The sequence below is a fragment of the Camellia sinensis genome, chromosome 5 (genome assembly GCF_055761805.1).
Source record: "Camellia sinensis isolate YWXY chromosome 5, ASM5576180v1, whole genome shotgun sequence".
Lineage (NCBI taxonomy): Eukaryota > Viridiplantae > Streptophyta > Magnoliopsida > Ericales > Theaceae > Camellia > Camellia sinensis.
In genome coordinates this window covers 155,993,745-156,008,885 of record NC_138965.1, presented here as the reverse complement: position 1 = coordinate 156,008,885, position 15,141 = coordinate 155,993,745, and positions in this window count along the sequence as shown.

Here is a 15,141-nt window from a genome sequence, read left to right as displayed (position 1 = left end):
ACTTTGCAATTAGATCAGTTCCATGTCCTCCATTGATGATCACCGACTCTAACGGTGTTGAAGTTTTGAATCCAGATCGAGTCATTTGGAACAAGACTGATGCTCACCTGCTCAGTTGTATAACTGCTACTCTTACACCTACAATTTTTTCCTCTGTTCTTCATCTACAACACAGTTTCGAGGTCTGGACTGCTCTTTGCAACTGGTTCACCATGGTGTCTCGTTCTTACATCCATCAAATCAAGAATCAATTGACACAGTTAACCAAAGGCTCCAAATCAATTGAAAAATATTTGCTTCAAATCAAAGAACTTGCTGATAAATTAGCTCTTGCTTTATCACCTATGGATGATGAAGATTTGGTACTGATCACTCTGAATGGCTTGCCGGATGAGTTTGATGCTCTTAAAACTGTTGTCCGTGCTCGAATTGAGCCTATTTCCATGGTGGACTTATCTTCTCTTTTGTGTTTTGAGTCTCTTCATATAGACTTTAAACAGAAAAAATTGCAATCTCATGAAAACACAGTTGCCTATGTGTCCACCAGTGGATCTTTTTCTTCAAGAGGAGGACGATCTTATTTTTGAAATTAGAGAGGAGGCTATCGAGGCTCTTTTCGTGGTACTGGCTGACACGTTTCTCGAGGTAGAGGTCGATTCTATTCATTTGCTAAACTTTGTCAAATCTGTGGCAAAGGTAATCATACGGCTATTGATTGTTGGCACAGACTGGATATGAACTTTCATCAGACTGTTCCTCCACATGCTTCTGCTCTGACTTCTTCATCACAGTCTGTTTCTGAACTCTCTTCTGTTTATCCTTCACCAAGAGCCTATGTTACTTCTGTTCCTCCTCCTTCTCTATCTGAAACTGCTTCCTGGTACCTTGATTCGGCTGCCTCTGATCATATTACTAATGATCTCTCCAATCTCAACATATCACAATCCTATATTGGTTCTGATCAGATTATGGTTGGAAATGGCACTTCTATTCCTATTCATAACACAGGTAAAAGACTCATTCCTACTCCTCATTTTTCCTTCACACTAAATAAACTTCTTCATGCTCCCATCTCTTTCAATCCTCTCTCTATTCATCAACTCACCAAAGATAATAACTGCACTATTACTTTTGATGCTTTTTCCTTTGTGGTTCAGGACAAGACCACCAAGGCCATTTTGCACAAAGGATATAATGCTAATGGCCTGTATCACTTTCCCTCTCTGTTGTCTTCTTCTCATCATCCTACTGCTATGCATCCTTCTTCAGCCTCATCTACTGCCTTCTTAACAAAGCCCTCTGCATGTGCTTCTGCAGATACTTGGCACAAACGATTGGGCCATCCATCTCCATTGAAGTTTACTGTTTTAAAGAAGCATTTGCTTTTTTCTGTTAATAAAACAAAGTCTGATCTTAGTTCTTGTACACATTGTAGTATGGCTAAGAGTCATACACTTCCCTTTAAACTGTCAAATTCTACTATGAATAATCCATTTTCTCTCATTCATAGTGATGTATGGGGACCTTTTCATTCTACTTCATCTAAATACAAGTATTATGTGCTTTTGATTGATGATTATAGTCGCTTTACTTGGCTTTATCCTCTATGTTACAAAAGTGAAGTTTTCTCCAAATTTTTAGAATTTAAAGCCTATGTTGAGAATCAATTTTCTACTAAACTTCAAGTATTAAGGACTGATGGTGGCACTGAATTTATGAACTCTTCCATGACTAAATTCTTAAAAGCTCAAGGAATAGTCCATCAACTATCTTGTCCTTATACTCCCCCACAAAATGGTGTCTCTGAACGTAAACATAGACACATTGTTGAGACTACTATTGCGTTGCTTCACCATTCTTTTGTTCCCACTAAATTCTGGTTTGATGCAGTTGCTACTGCCGTTCATCTCATTAATAGAATGCCCAGTGTCAAATTGTCTAACAAATCTCCTTTTGAGCTCCTTTATCATGTTTTACCTGATTTTTCTTTTTTGAAGGTCTTTGGCTGCCAATGCTTTCCTTGGTTAAGACCTTACACTCATTCTAAGTTGCAGCGTCGATTCTCTTTATGTGTTTTTCTTGGCTATCACTCATCTTATAAAGGCTATCGATGTATGGACATGACCACAGGTCAAGTCTATATTTCTCGCCATGTCAAATTTCATGAAAATGTTTTTCCTTTTTCTACTCATTCATCTGCCCCTACTCAATCTTTATCTCATCTTCATGCTTTCTTTTGGCCTACATCTACTCCTGTTCCACCTTCCTCCCGATCTGCTGCTGCTGCTCTTCCGCCTTGTTCACCAGCAGCCCCTTTTGCTTTCTTCCTCTGGAGCTCCTCCTTTCTGTTCTTCTACCAACCCTCCTGTTGTTCCTTCCTCAGTTTCTCAGCCATGTTCCTCACCCGCACCTCTGCCTGCATCCTTTACAGCTCTTCTGGTTTGTTCTCCTACCAGATCTGCTGCTGTTATTTCTCTAGTTTCTCAGCCCTATTCTGCTGTCCAATTTTCTGCTCTACCTTTATCTGGGCCTTCCTCTCAGCCTATTGCATCTTCTCACCCTATTCCAATTGATTCTCTTTTTATTCATTTACCTTCTTTACCTTCTTCCACTTCCTCTATTCCTCCTTTCTCTTCTTCTACTAATTCTCATCCCATGCTTACCCGATCTAAAACTAAGGGTCTTGTCGCTTGTACTACTCCTTCTTTTTTAGATATTGAACGTTCTTCTCATCAACAAGCTCTTGCTTCCCCTCTTTGGCATTCAGCTATGCTTGAAGAATATAATGTCTTACTTGCTCAGGGTACTTGGTCTCTTGTTCCTCTTCCTTCTTCTAAGAAGGCTATTGGTTGTAAGTGGGTTTTTCGAATCAAACGCAACAGTGATGGTTCTATTGCCCGATATAAAGCTCGGTTGGTTGCTAAGGGATTTTTATAGCAAGAGGGCATTGATTATACTGAAACTTTTAGCCCTGTAGCTAAACATCCCACCATCCGGGTTTTGCTTTGTATGGCTTTACATTATCATTGGCCATTAAAGCAACTTGACATTAGCAATGCATTTCTTCATGGCACTTTGGATGAGGAAGTATATATGACTCAACCACCAGGTTTTATCAGCTCTTCCTCTCCCCATCATGTATGCAAGCTTCAGAAAGCTCTTTATGGCCTCAAACAGGCTCCTCGCGCTTGGTATTCTACTTTCTCCAAGTTCTTATTATCTCAAGGGTTTGTCAATAGTCATTGTGATAACTCTCTCTTTATTCACAAGACTTTCACTACCATAACAGTCCTTCTGGTGTACGTAGGCGACATTTTACTTACTGGTAATAGTCCCTCTCATCTTCAAGCTCTCATTCACCAGATGCACTCTGCTTTTGCCATGAAAGAATTGGGTGATCTTTCTTATTTCTTGGGTATTTCTATTCAAGCAGTGGGTGACTCTTATTTTCTGTCTCAATCTAAATATGCCTCTGACATTCTTCTTAAAGCTGGCATGATCTTTTGTAAACCATGTCCTACTCCTATGTCAATGAAACTTGTTGATACTCCTGCTGCTAATTTTCCTTTTCATCAGCCTCAGTTATACAGAAGTTTGGTAGGTGTTTTACAGTATCTAACTCTTACTCGTCCAGATTTGTCTTTCGCTGACAATCAAGCTTGTCAATACATGCATGCACCTACTAATGCTCACTTTACACTGCTCAAATGCATTCTTTGGTTTGTTCAGAGTTCCCTTTCTCATGGCTTGACTTTTCATCCTAGTTCGTTTGAGCTTCAGGCCTTTTCTAATTCAAATTGGGCTGGTGACACTGTTGATCGCAAATCTACCTCTGGTTACTGTGTTTTCCTTGGTTCTAACATCATTTTTTGGTCTGCTAAAAAGCAGCCTACCGTGTCTAGATCCAGCATCGAAGCGGAGTATCGTTCTCTTGCTCTTGCTACGGCTGAACTTAGTTGGTTACAAATGCTTCTTCATGATCTTTCTCTCCCTCTTGTAACCACTCCCATTCTTTGGTGTGACAACTTATCTACTATTGCCTTAGCCTCAAATCCTGTGTTTCACACAAGGTCCAAACATATCGAAGTTGATTGTTACTTAATTCGTGACAAAATTGCTTCCAAGAAGCTTCTTCTTTACTACATACCCTCTGCTGAGCAAATTGCAGATATCTTCACCAAACCACTATCTGTTGCTCGATTTCAGTACCTTCAGTCCAAGCTGCTGGTCACTTCTTCTCCCATCCGCTTGCAGGGGGATGATAAGACTCTCTCTGCAGCAGCACCAGATTCTCACTCTGCATCAGCAGCGCCAGATTGCTCTGCATCAAGCTCAAGAACTCAAGATAGTTAGTTAAGCAGTTAGTTTGTTAAACCCAAGTTAGTTAGAGTTTGTTATAGTTTGTTAGGAGTTTGTTACATGGCATCTGTATAAATATACAATGTATCTGATCATAAATAATAATAAAAGATTCAATTGTTCTTCACTTTGTCGTATTAGTTTTCACATTTAAAAAAATAAAAATAAAAATACATGTGTTGTTGATCAATTGACATATTAGTGGAGTGAGCAAAATCATTAACCTTTTAATGAGATCAAAAAATTATTGGCCTACGACTAATTTTGTAGGAAGCACAAACACCTCATTTGGAAAGAGGGGATCCTGAAATTTGATAAATTAGAAAATATTGTACTTAGTTCCTGTAAAAAATTGAGAATCGAATCCAACACCTACACACTCTATTTCATGAGATATCAGTAGGGTGGGCATCAATTAGGTTGGGATTGAAATATTTATTAAAGGACTATGTGATTGACTAAACTTGATTTGACTCGAACATCTGATTTATATAGTCATCCCAAGTCTAATAATATAGAAAAAAATAATTTGTATGCCTGTCCACTTAACCAACTATGGGGATGTATTTTCAGAATACCAACACGTAGCATGGTGACGCCGACGTGTCAGCCGAGGTGCCACGTGTCCTGGTAGTTATGCCGAGGTTATCTTTGGCGAGGCCGAGGTGATCTCCGAAGATATCAGAATCCGAGATAAGCGGATAAATGGATAAGGGGCAAGAGTCCTAGAGAAAAGAGAAGACTTTGCTAAAGATAAAGATAAAACTCTTAGGGAGTTTATCTCTATCTCTTGAAGAGTCCAAAGTCAGTATTGAATTGAAGTCCATAGAAGTCAGGCTTCTAGTAAGACTTGGATTGAGTAAACTATAAAAGAGAAGCACCCCCGTGGGTCTAAGGTACGCAGTTTTAGGCTTAAGCTTGTGAGTTTAGCACTTGATTTATCTTTGAGAGATATACTAACTTGATCGTCGGAGTGTCCCCGGGTGGAAGAGCCACCGCCGAAGCTTTTTTCTTTCTGTTATAGGTTTGCTAAAGCCATCTATTCTGCCGGTGCTCTCCAGCTGATTACTAGGCGGGTAGTGTGGTTAGAAAATTACCCACAAAATTTGGCGCCGTCTGTGAGAACTTAGAAGAATAGATGGCCAGTGACAAACAGAGGGAAAACATTGGGGGCGACACTCCTGCTGGGAGTGGCAGACCAATTGATCTTGACTTTGAAGGAGACAACCACAACACAGAAACTCATGGCCAGGGCCACGGAGAGAAAGATGTCGGCCAGGAGGGCAACACTTCAAAGAAGACAGACCAAGGCAAGTACTATAACGAAGATAACCTTCAGGTATGGAGGGATAGGTGTCTACGGAGGGATGGGGAAGTAAAAGACTTGGCAAACAAGTTAGCGGACCTACAGTCGGTCGTCAACTTCATGATGCAAAATAATGTCTTGCAGCCACCATACCCGCTGCAGGACACACCGATGCCAACAACCAATGCCCAGAAGGGAGGAAGAACAACAATCCCCGAAATCCCTCAGCACACCAGGAGCGGAAGGCACTCTCACCGACCTTCCAGGAAAGGCGGACGAGAGGAGCCGAGACGAGAAGAGTCTCGAAGGACGTATCACACGAAGGATCCAGAGCCTAAAGAACATCGCCATGTTCAAGGGCAAGCACTCTGCTTTGACACAACCCATGGAGAAAGATCGAAACGGGCCCACCACGAGGCCGAAAGTAGTGTGCCAAAAAGATTGAAGTCCAGAGATAGCCGAGCTCCAGGTAGGAGTAAAGAAGATTTGAGGGATTACCTCAAAAGGAGGCAGCAGAATGTTGAAGCCGAGGTGACTTCCACAGTTAAGCCGAGAACACCATTCTCGGTGGAACTGGACAAATTTGAAGCACCAAAGAGATTCAGTATGCCGAGATTCCAAATTTATGATGGTAAGTCAGATCCCAACTTTCATGTTGGACTATACCTGAATTCAATGGCGTTATATAGTGGGAACGAGCCATTGCTATGCAAAGTATTCCCCTCATCCTTTGGGGAAATTGCATCCGATTGGTTCCATAAACTACCGAAGGGAAGCGTAAAGACGTGGGAAGGCCTGGCCAAGATGTTTGTGGCCAGGTTTGTGACGAACAAACTACAGCCCTTGAGGGTCGACGCCCTGATGGCTTTAAGAATCACCAAGGAAGAAGGCCTTAGGGCCTACACGAAGAGGTACTACGAGGTATTCAATTGAATACCCGAATGCAACCAAGAAGTGGCGGTCGTGTCTTTCAAGAACGGCCTGAAAGATGACTGCCCACTACGGAAGTCTTTGGCAAAAATATTGCCAAAAAGCATGGAAGAACTCATGGCGAGAATCGAGAAGTACGCCAGAGCCGAGGAAGATACGCCGGGAAACAAAGAGATAAAGCAGGAGAAGGGAAACGGCTCGCCGAAGCGAGGCCGAGGTAACAACGGGCCTACCAAACAAGAAACAGAATTGAAGGGTAAACAGGCAGTGACGACAGTGTTCCGAATTCCTATCCATAAAGTCTTGGATCAAATACGAAACCAACCCTATTTCAGGACACCGGCAAGAGCGCCAGGGAAATTTATGGGAAGAAACGTTGGTAGGCACTGTGCTTACCACAATGAAGAAGGGCACTCAACTCAGAGTTGCAGAGCCCTAAAAGCACACTTAGAAGACTTGGTAAGGCAAGGCCATCTGAGGGACCTTGTTGATGAGGCCAGGACAAGAGAAGAACAGACAAGATTGCCTCAAGCACCTGCAGCTCCGCCTCCCCCAGCACAACAACCACAGGCAGGAGGACTACGGGTGGTTAATGTCATCCACTCAAAGATGAACGAAAACGACATTCGGGGAGAAACCCAAAGAGTAAAACACCTGCAACACGTGAACCAGGTCGGACACAAAAGACCTCGGCCTGAAGAATACCAAGGACCGATGATAACCTTCACTGAAGCCGACTTAGAGATGGTCCAGCATCCGCATAATGATGCCTTGGTAGTATCCCTCCAGGTTGGGGAGTGCCAAGTAAAACGCATCCTAATAGATCAACGCAGCTCTTATGACATCATGTACGTCAGATGTTACAAGGAGCTGGGCCTTCATCCTGACGACCTGGAACAATCCAGCAACCCGATGGTCAGCTTTAATGGAACGCCGACATGGCCACTGGGCGCAGCAAGCGTGGAAGTACAAGCTGGTACTAAGAAGATCAACACAGAATTTATGGTGATTGACACACCCTCGCCATATAACATCATTTTGGGAAGACCATGGTTGCATACAATGGGGGCAGTTCCCTCAACATTGCATCAACTACTACAATTCCCAACAGAGCATGGGATTGAAGAAGTCAGAGGAGATCAACTGCAGGCAAAAAGTTGCTCCATGGCAGCAATGAAGACTACTTGCAGCATTCGAGAGCCAAAAGAGGCAGAGATTGAAGACGAGGACATGGAGGTCCTAGATGATGTCGGCAAGGAGCCAACCGAAAAGAGTGAAGAGACACTAAAGAAAATCTTTGTCCAGGAGGGCGACGAAGAACGCTTCTTTCTTCTCGGCTCAGGCTTAGCCGAAGAAGAGGAAAGAGAACTGGAAGATTTTTTGAGAGCCAACATTGAGGTGTTCGCCTGGACACCTTACAAGATGCCTGGCATTGACTCCGAGGTCACTTGCCACAGACTGAATGTCGACAGGTCGGCAAAACCTGTGATTCAACAAGCCAGAAGACCGACGTTAATGCACATCGAAGCAGTAGAACAAGAAGTAGATAGACTTCTGGAGGCCAGGGCCATTCGAGAAGTTCACTACCCAACATGGCTGTCCAACACAGTAGTGGTGAAGAAGAAGAACGGCAAATGGAGGGTTTGTGTAGACTTTGCTAGTCTCAACAAAGCCTGCCCCAAAGACAGCTTTCCTCTGCCCAATATTGACCAGCTAGTAGATGCTACTTCAGGGCATGAAAGGATGAGTTTTCTGGATGCATACAGGGGGTACCACCAGATTGCCATGTACCCTCTAGACGAGGAAAAGACCGTGTTCATCACCCCTAAAGGCCTGTATTGTTACAAGGTAATGCCTTTTGGGTTGAAAAACGCAGGAGCAACTTACCAAAGGTTAGTAATAAAGATGTTCAAGCACCTGATTGGCAAAACGGTAGAAGTCTACATCGATGACATGGTCGTGAAGACCAAGGAATCTAAGGGTCATCTTGCCGACCTAAAAGAGGTCTTTAATATACTCAAAACATACCGGCTCCGACTCAACGCATCAAAGTGCGCGTTTGGAGTTGGATCAGGTAAGTTTTTTGGGTATCTGGTAACAAGAAAAGGCATTGAGGCTAGCCCCGACCAAATCAAGGCCATCCTAGAGCTAAAGAGCCCAACGTCGGCAAAACAGGTTCAGATGCTTACTGGAAGGGCCGTAGCCCTAAACAGATTCATCAGTAGAAGCTCAGATAAGTGCAGACCCTTCTTTTACTTGGTAAAAAAAGCCACAGACTTTCTGTGGACAGAAGAATGCGAAGCCGCTTTGACCGACCTAAAGAAGTACTTGACCACAACTCCGGTTCTTTCTAATCTAGAGCCAGGGGAAGAACTATATTTGTACTTGGCAGTTTCAGAACACGCAGTCAGTGCAGTACTAATCCGAGAAGAAAAAGGGGAGCAAAAGGCTGTTTACTATGTAAGCAAAACCTTGGCCAGTGCAGAAACAAGGTATCTATTACTGGAGAAATTAATGCTAGCCTTAGTAATGGCTTCAAAGAAGTTGAACCATTACTTTCAGGCGCATAAAATTGTGGTCTTAACAGAGCATCCACTGAAGTCCTTGTTACAGCAAGGAGACTTAACAGAAAGGATAGCAAGATGGGCCGTAGCCCTAGGTCAGTATGACCTGGAGTTCAGGCCGAGAACAGCAATTAAAGGCCAAGTTTTGGCCGACTTCGTGGCAGAATTCACCCCCAAAACCACCGAACATCGGGCTCCGTTGAGCCAGGATGAGCATTGTCCCAGCAAACAAGGAGAATCCCAGCCAAAGACAAAAGAGCAAAGGAAGGAAAAACTCAGACCCTACAGCATCTACATCGGCGACTCATTTAGACTGTTTGTCGATGGAAGTTCGAACCGACAAGGAGCAGGGGCAAGAGTACTACTGATATCTGCAGATGGAGAAATAATAGAACAGTCCATCCGTCTGGGGTTTCAGGCCTCAAACAATGAAACGGAATACGAAGCATTAATTGCAGGACTAAAATTGGCAGCAACAGCAGAAGCAGATGAGGTAATAGTTTTTTGTGATTCACAACTTATTGTTAACCAGTCAACAGGAGAATTTGCAGCTAGAGACGAAAAGATGTCAGCATATGCAAAAGAGGTCATCAGATTAGCAGCCTTGTTTCAGAACTACAAATTACTCCAAGTTAGCCGAGATGACAACACCCACGCCGACGCGTTGGCTAACCTAGCAAGTTCAATACAAACTGGAAAAACAAGGACAATTATGATCGACTATATGTCGGGCCCGAGCATAGAACCACGAAGCACAGGACAGGAAGCAATGTGTGTGGACATTGGGCCAAGCTGGATGGATGCAAATTTTGCATTCCTGAAAAAAGGAAAGCTGCTAGAATATCGTAAGGAGGCACACAAAGTCAGACTGAAATCGGCAAGATTCTGTCTGACAGAAGATGGACACCTCTACAGAAGGTCCTTCACTAGACCACTTTTAAGGTGCGTACACCCATTGCAGGTTGAAGTTTTCCCATATGAAATTCATGAAGGAATTTGTGGAAGCTATGCCGGGGGCAGATCATTAGCCCACAGGGACATTACCCAGGGGTATTGGTGGCCCTACATGCAAAAGGATGCTGAAGCCTACGTAAAGAAGTGTGAACAATGCCAAAAGTTTGCACCTTTGATACATCAGCCAGCTGTTGACCTAAACCCAGTGTCCAGCCCTTGGCCATTTGCCCAATGGGACATGGATCTGGTTGGGCAACTTCCCCAGGCAACTAGGCAGAGAAAATACTTGCTGGTAGCAACAGATTACTTTACGAAGTGGATAGAGGCAGAACCTCTTGCCAAAATCCGACATGTGGACGTCAAGAACTTTATATGGATAAACATCATCACCAGATTTGGGATTCCCAGAGCAATAGTTGCCGACAACGGAACACAGTTTGACAGCAAACTCATCAAGAACTTTTGTGCGAAATTCAAGATCAAGAATTACTTTTCAACACCAAGTTTTCCCCAAAGCAATGGGCAAGCAGAAGCATCCAACAAAGTAATTTTGGATGGAATAAAGAAGAGGCTGCATGCAGTAAAAGGAAAATGGGTAGACGAGTTGCCCAACGTACTTTGGGCATATCGGACTACGCCGAGAAGATCAACAGGGGAATCCCCCTTTGCCATGGCTTATGGCACAGAAGCTGTCATCCCATTGGAGATCGGCATCCCAGGGATCAGGACCCAGGAAGTAGAGAATGGCACCAACGACATACTCTTAGCCCAAGATCTAGATCTTTTGGAAGAACGAAGAGAGAAAGCTACAATTCAGCTCGTAGTATACCAGCAACAGCTTGCTAGAGCTTACAACAAGAAGGTTAGTCCAAGAGATTTTCAAGTCGGCGACCTAGTCCTGAGAAAAGTCATCGGCAACAAGAAAAATCCCAAAGAGGGCAAGCTTGGCCCAAACTGGGAAGGACCCTACAGAATTACTTTGGTAATAGGCAATGGAGCCTATCGGCTAGAAGATAACGAGGGCAAAACATTGCCAAGACCTTGGAACACTTGTAATTTGAAATTCTTCTATCATTAGATGTGCAGTATTTTTGGTCGATGTCATCAATAAAATCTTTTCCCTTTTCTTAAAACACATATATTTGATAAAGTTACATATTGGTGTTTTTGGAGACATGAATAATGAGAACCCAAGTAGAACTCAGGTTCACATTGGGGGCAGAGAGAAGACAGAGACACTTAATTCACTTGTTGAAATTTGTAGCAATTTACAAGTCGAAGTTAAGCCGAGATTATTCCTTAATTCACTTGTTGAAATTTGTAGCAATTTACAAGTTGGAATTAAGCTGATTCCTTATCTTCACTTGTTGAAATTTGTAGCAATTTACAAGTCAAAGTTAAGCCGAGATGATTCCTTATCTTCACTTGTTGAAATTTGTAGCAATTTACAAGTAGAAGTTAAGCCGAGATTATTCCTTAATTCACTTGTTGAAATTTGTAGCAATTTACAAGTTGGAATTAAGCTGATTCCTTATCTTCACTTGTTGAAATTTGTAGCAATTTACAAGTCGAAGTTAAGCCGAGATTATTCCTTAATTCACTTGTTGAAATTTGTAGCAATTTACAAGTTGGAATTAAGCTGATTCCTTATCTTCACTTGTTGAAATTTGTAGCAATTTACAAGTCAAAGTTAAGCCGAGATGATTCCTTATCTTCACTTGTTGAAATTTGTAGCAATTTACAAGTAGAAGTTAAGCCGAGATTATTCCTTAATTCACTTGTTGAAATTTGTAGCAATTTACAAGTTGGAATTAAGCTGATTCCTTATCTTCACTTGTTGAAATTTGTAGCAATTTACAAGTCGAAGTTACGCCGAGATTATTCCTTAATTCACTTGTTGAAATTTGTAGCAATTTACAAGTTGGAATTAAGCTGATTCCTTACCTTCACTTGTTGAAATTTGTAGCAATTTACAAGTCGAAGTTAAGCCGAGATGATTCCTTATTTTTACTTGTTGAAATTTGTAGCAATTTACAAGTCGAAGTTAAGCCGAGGTTATTCCTTAATTCACTTGTTGAAATTTGTAGCAATTTACAAGTTGGAATTAAGCTGATTCCTTATCTTCACTTGTTGAAATTTGTAGCAATTTACAAGTCGAAGTTAAGCCGAGATTATTCCTTAATTCACTTGTTGAAATTTGTAGCAATTTACAAGTTAAGCTGATTCCTTATCTTCACTTGTTGAAATTTGTAGCAATTTACAAGTCGAAGTTAAGCCGAGATGCTTCCTTATCTTCACTTGTTGAAATTTGTAGCAATTTACAAGTTGAAGTTAAGCCGAGATTACTGGTTCTCTTCATTTGTTGAAATTTGTAGCAATTTACAAGTCGAAGTGAAACCAAGGTTATAGTTTGTACACTTATAGCAATCTAGAGGTTGGTCCAACCAAAGAAGATGCTTAACACTTGTTAAAATTTGTAGCAATTTACAAGATAATGTTAAGCCGACATGTGATCATCTGTTGAAATTTGCAGCAATTTACAGGTTGAGGTAAAAGCTACGTATATTGTTTAAACACTTGTTGAAATTTGTAGCAATTTACAAGTAGATCATTGTTATAACTTGAGAAAAATTTACAGTATATGTTAACAATTGTTGAAATTTGCAGCAATTTACAAGTAGGTTAGACCGAGATCACTGTTTAAATACTTGTTGAAACTTGGAAAAAATTTTGCAAAATTGACATTGAATAGTATATGTTTTACACTTGTTGAAATTTATGAAAAGTTTGCAGGTCAGTATCTTGCCGAAGTAAAACTTGTAGTTATTATGCCCGAGATATGTGACCCCGAGAAGATTGCACAAAAGTGGCAAGATATGAGAGGCATACAAAATATTCTAAGTATAGAACCGTGCAGAAGCAAATCAAGAGAAATTAAAAGATTGAAGCATCTAGAGAAAAACAGTTGCAGTTGTATACAAAAGAAGGCACTACGGCCTAACAGAAGTAAATTGTTTCGAAGTAACAAAGAAAGGCACATCGGCCATGAGAGGAAGCTTACATTGTCCAGAAAAAAAAACAAAGTACAAGGGTGCAAAAGAAAAGACATGAAAATTAAGACTTCTTAGCATCAGCATCTGGCTGGATCTGAACCTCAGAAGTCTCCTGAAGAGATACCTCGGCTTCCTCAACTGCAGCAATCTCAGCGTCGATCTCAGCAAGGGTTTCATCAACGCTCTTGCCGATTTGAGGGACATCAGATGATGCCTGCTCAGGGGTGGTCTCCTTGATAACCTCCTCATCCTCCTCATGAGTCAAGTCTAGGACTTGATCATCCTGAGGAGGGGACTTGGTCTCACTAGCGTCCTTGGGCTTCCTTACCAAAGCCTCATCATCATCCTTATCCTCATCCTCAGATTCAGACTAAGATTCATCTTCAGCTTGGCTTGGAGGTGGAGGAAATAGAAGAGGAATAGCATCGGCTTGGCGCAATGGTGAATTCTAAGGGAGATTAAGTTTTTTTGCAAGGGCCATCCAACCAAGGGAGAAGCCCCTGTTGCATGCCTGCCTGACTTGTAGTTTGTATTCTTCAGTGACATCAGCCATACCCTGGGCGTATGCCTTTTCTTCGGCCTCCTTAATTTCTATATCCTTGGTGGCCAGGGCCTCCTGCAGTTCCGTTTCCACTTGGGCCTTTTTTACCTCGGCCTCTCTCTTCTCGGCTTCAGTAACCTTCTTAATGGCCTCGACAGACTCCGCTTTTTCTTCGGCCATCTGTTGGGCCTTGGTGGCGGCCTCAGCTTGGTCCTCCAGTTTTTTCATCTTTGATTCAAGAGTTTTGTTCTCCTTCTTCAAGGCAGAAACCTCCCTCTTCATGTTGGCCAATCTTTGCCGATTTTCAAAAGATTGCATTGAAAACGAATGGGCATGCTGGATGGCCTAAAAGAAAATAGAAGTGTTAGAAAATATTTTAAGTATGGAACAGAAAGAAAGTCAAAAGTTCAAAGCAGGAGCACTTACTTGAACGGAGTGTTGGAGCATTAAAGCGTAGTTCTCATACTCACTATACTCAGCATTTCGCTCCAGGTCCCCTGGAAGGGGAAGAGCGGTGCTAAGGGCGACGCCGACATTAATGTCGTCGGCACTTTCACTAGACATGATTGGCCTGTCCTCCAAAGTAATCTTTGGGGCCCAGGGACGTTGTGTTTTTTGGACCCCGAAGCCGTTGCAGAGGATGACCTCGCTTTCTTTGACTTTGAAGATTCTGCTGGCTGTGTTTCAGCCGACCTTTTCGTAGAAACAGTCTTCTCACTCCCAGCCAATTGTGAAATTGGCAGAGCATCTTCATTCTCAACTACAGTGGCCTTGGCCTTTGGCTGAGCCTTTTTGGTTCTTTTTGGCTTTGGTGGGGGCATGGATTGGGTTGGTTTAGCATCAGCATCAACTGGGAGGTCGACTAGGAGATCTTGGACAACAGGCTTCAGGTGACCCATCTCAGCAGTCTTGACAAGTCGTCGCCGACGTTTTCTTTCTGGTATTGGGATTAAGTATGGGGCTGAAGTAGATGGCAGATCAGCTGGGTCAGAAGTGGACCCTTGGTCTGCTCGTGATATGGAAGCAGTGGGAAGAGTTGTGGCAGAAGGTGGAGAAAGACTCTTCTTCTTCTTCTTCGGGACGTCAGGTAGAGTGGATTTGTACGTAGGAATAAAGTTCAGAAGAAGAGGTGCTTTCCTTTTGTGGACAGGCAAGTCCAGGAGCCTTTTCAGGTCCTTGCTAGGAACGTAAGGTTGGCGGAAGTCTTTCGTTAGCTTGCGAACGTCTGCAAGAAAAAACAGACATTAGAAACAGATAAGATATTGAAGACTTGAAAAGAAACAACTAAGTAAATAACATTAGGCTCTTACCCTTGCCCTCTTTAACCGTTCGAGGAAGAAGGTATAGATGGACATATTCGTCTGGGGCAAATTCCCAATTTCCAGAGACAATGAAGTAGTCATCTCCAGCCCTCTTGTTGGAGTCTGGGAGGTC